The sequence below is a fragment of the Osmia lignaria genome, chromosome 2 (genome assembly GCF_051020975.1).
Source record: "Osmia lignaria lignaria isolate PbOS001 chromosome 2, iyOsmLign1, whole genome shotgun sequence".
NCBI lineage: Eukaryota > Metazoa > Arthropoda > Insecta > Hymenoptera > Megachilidae > Osmia > Osmia lignaria.
In genome coordinates, this window is record NC_135033.1 from 2892382 (window position 1) to 2896883 (window position 4502).

Here is a 4502-nt window from a genome sequence, read left to right on the forward strand (position 1 = left end):
TTAAATGAAAGAGTTTCATATCGGAAGAATGATTTTGAAAGGAACAGTATAAAAGTTAGAAAATAAAAATAATATTGTAACAACGGTAAAAAGAGAAACTTCGCGATAATGACGCGGTCTAGAAACGTCCAGACAATTTCGAGAAAAGTTGATGATAGGCTATCGCGTGAAGCAGAGAAGCGAGGCGCGAGCGGAGACGCGGAACGCGGGCGCGGAAAACGCCAAATTCATTCTTGACGACGAGATCGTTGATTTCGGCGGCCGCGAATAGCAACGAGCGGCTCGCGACTACCTCGGCCTATTTCGCCTGCTCTTATCCGAGAGAGAGGACGAGGTAAGACCATCGGCCGCTCTTGGTAGGCAGGCTAGGGACTCCGGCAGGAGAGTACGGCGATAATACCTGGGGGAAACTTCCGAAAGGCCCCATCACCCCAGGACAACCAAACTTCGGATTTATAGTAATTGAGGGACGAGAAATCGAATGAGACCATTTTCAGAACTGGCAAATAAACCGTTCTCGAGATATACAGGGTATTCTAAAAGTGCGGAAACCCCCTATTATCTTGATAAGAACCCATTTCCACGCAAAATGACTAACCTAACCCTAATCCTAACCCTAACCTAGGTTAGGTTAGTCATTTCCGTTCTTATCAAGGTAATAGGGGGTTTCCGCACTTTTAGAATACCCTGTATATCTCGAGAACGGTTTATTTGCCAGTTGTGAAAATGGTCTCATTCGATTTCTCGTCCCTCAATTACTATAAATCCGAAGTTTGGTTGTCCTGGGGTGATGGGGCCTTTCGGAAGTATACCCAATACCTGAACGCCTGCCGGAGAAGAGAGAGAGAGAGATCCCGGTAGGAGAGTTCGGCGACAATACCTGGACACTTACCGGTCGAGAGAGTACAGAGCATCTCCTGGACGCCCTACTAGAGTTAGTTTTCTAGACGCCCGTTCGATATGGAGAGTTCGGCGATAATACCTGGGCGCCTATCGAATGGGAGAAGTATAAACATGCTGGCGCTCACCGCAGAATGTCTTGTACAAATTAATAAAAGAGAAAACTGTATCTTACACCTTGTAACCTCACCTAATCCAATAAATCCTATCTATTCAACAGATTTCCTTGGGTTTTCACTTAAACATGGCTACAATATGAAATACAAGATTGAATTTAAATTGTAGCTCTCTTCATGGTTTGCCGTTCGACGATTATTACGAAATCTGCATTTTTCGATATTATTTCGCGTTTTTTATTTTTTACATTTAAGATTTATAACGGAAAAATCAGAAAAATGTGGTAAAAACCAATAATTCGAATTTACCCTGTAACTACCCTTCCGGTTGAAATACAGGGTTGAAACTTGTACAATGGCTTCTTTCGGTAAGTTATTAGAAGGTGTATGTATTGCCAGGTAAAATCGGTTCAAGGTCACTTTTGACAATTTTATCCTTCTATGTCGTTTAAATTGATGCTCTTTCAGCAATTTGCCGTTCGAGGATTAATAATTCAACACACTAGTGGTTAAAGGTGTCATATAATACTTTCTTAAAATAAATTATTCTACGTAATAATATTTATAAAATAACACTATCTCAATCTATGAGACAATGTTTTTCTGTTTTTAATCTGTTCTATTACTATAACTTCGGATTTTCAAAAAATAAAGATACCTTTTATCTTTTGGAAATTCAAAGAATATTCAATTTTCTTTTTTTTATTTTGAAAGAGAAAACGTACTTCTGTTATTATTACCGTGAATAACAATATAATTTAATACTCATCTAATCGTTATCTGTTAATTGACGAAATAGAATATGTATCCGAGTTCCAATTGAAAATCTTTAAATCAACTTTGCTCTAAACAATTAACCTGTCACATGACATCTTCATTCACTCCATTACAAATGACTGAACAATCTATTTCTCTCCTTTTAGCACATCGGTGTCAATATGTTTTTCTCAGTCAGTACTGTAAAGTTTACAAAAAAGAAGGGAAAACACGAAGAATGTGCAAGTTCGCTGCAATCATATGCCAGTGTTGTAACTTTTATTTATGCTACTGCAATATTATGATCTCGATTAGTAAGTCGGATTATCTTTCAAGTTATCACCTACTTTGAAAAAATCGAAATGAAGTGTGCTAAAATTTATTTTATCTGACAATTAGATATATGTATAATACATATGTTTGTGAGATATACAAAAAAAGTAAGCTGACAAAAAAGTTTGTTTTTCAGGGTAATTTTTTTTATCATTTGTTTATTTGCGATAGTCTTACAAGCATAAAATTATAATATGATCTATAATAAACAACAGACTTATATTTCTAGTTGAGCATAAGATACTATATTGGTCCATTGAATTGAACTTCTCTACATCTTCACCCTATATACTTAATCTTTGGTTTTAATCGTATTCTTCTAAATTTATTAATGGGAAATGTAAAATTTCCCATTGGCGTACTTTTGAATGTACTCCTCCTCAAATTGAATATACATGGCCACAATCATTAATAGATACAATGATCACTCAGAAATACGTTTTTTTCTCATTTTTAGTTTATTTACACATTTCCAATAGCTTTTTACAAATTCACAAAACAATCACAAACAAATTTATTGAAATTTGGACAGAACAATGTCTGTCGGGTCAACTCTATATAAAAATTCGACGCTGTGCTCGACGACGAACTAATTGGGAACCAATAATGTCCAGCCAAACATGTCAACCTGCTACTTGTACCGTTTCAAAAATTTTAATTTTTGCAGTTTGTCCGAATTTTCCGACTTTCCTTTGTAATTGTCTCGAATTTTTTTGCTTGAAAACTTTTCCAGGACCATAATGAACAAAACAAACAAAGAATTACACATATCCATCGTTCGAATCGTAAGTTATGGTCTTTAGCTCATACAAAAATCCCATAGAAAAAAGCACTTTCATTTTTTCCCGAATTTTCCATTTTTCCGGGCAACTTTTCTAATTTTTCTTTCCCTAAAAACCTTATTCGGACTATTACGAAGATTTTTTTTTTTAAATTACCCAAATCGGTCCAGCCGTTCTCAAGTGATGCGCTTACCATCTTTGGTTTTAATCGTATTCTTCTAAATAAATGGCTGGAAAGCATTTTCATGTCATGAAAAACAAAGGAGATATTTAGGTGACCCCCTTTACCTGAGACGCTCCGTAGATCGTAGCTTTAGTTTCCGGTTGAAGGGCGTACTGTTTCCGGTACTAACAATATAAATGATGATATGAAAGTAAGTGATCTTTTTTAGTTAAATATTTGAGGTCTAATTGAGTGGAAAAGCATTTTTAATAGTTAAAGGATTATTAAATACGCACTACATTCGCAATGAAACCACGTTTCCGGGAAAGTGTCGCGTGCGATTACGCACGCGATCGCGACGTTTAATTATCTGTTGCCTACCGCTCGAAACAAACGATGAGAATACGTCGAAATCCCGACGAGAAAGTCTCGATTCCATGATGTCACTAGAAAGAGCATTCGAGAGTTTAGTTCAAACTCTCGGAATGAACCGGATAACGGAAGAAACAGGAGAGAAACGTTTATTGAAATTCAAAATTAAACGAAACGTATCAAGCAAATTATTACGCTAGCTTGTAATACAGTATTAACCCACAAAAATTCGAAAATTGATTCTTTAATATAATTCTTTTCTTAAGCCCACAAAAAACATTTTTCTATACATTTTCATTCAAGGTGATTGCATTTTAATTGAAAACAGTTTAAAAAAAATTGAGAAAAATTAAAGAATTGTATTTTGCATTTTATATTATAAAAGTGTATTTTAAGTCCCACAACATTTTTTAATGCGCTATTTTTTATACGTGTCATGTGTAAAACAGCATACAATAAGTAATTGTTCAATAAGATAGATTGCCATAACATTTTGTTCAAAATAGATATAGGTACATATAATGTATTGTTAATCTAAAGAATTCATCATAATAATTAATAAATAAGTATATCAACATAATAAACAACATTTCCTCAATTCCAAATTAAACGTTGTTATACAAATAAATAAAATTGTTCTAAACTTCAGAAGCGTTTTATGCAAAATTAAATAAAATTAGAACTCTCTCCATGGTCCGCCGTCCGAGGGTCAATAGAATCTTTTACAAAAATCTTCATGAGAAAAACACATGTGAACATAAAAATATAAAAAGAGATATTACAATTAGAACATCATAAATATTTAATTTCAATGTGGAAATGGATATTTGGATAGCTGATTATTAACCCAAGGATTAATTCTAAACTGTGCAATTAGAGTAGCGTGTAAATCAAGGGTTAGGTACGTCTATGTTTAAAAAATACTTATTTCTGTAATTGCATGGCAACGTACCCGTGGCACTAATGCACACGCGTGCACGCTACGCATCAGAGCAGAGGAGCCTCCTGTTGGTCACAATTCCTTACTTTCTAAAGTCCCCTCTGTGGATTCCCCGAATGAGTATACGTTACAATCGACTA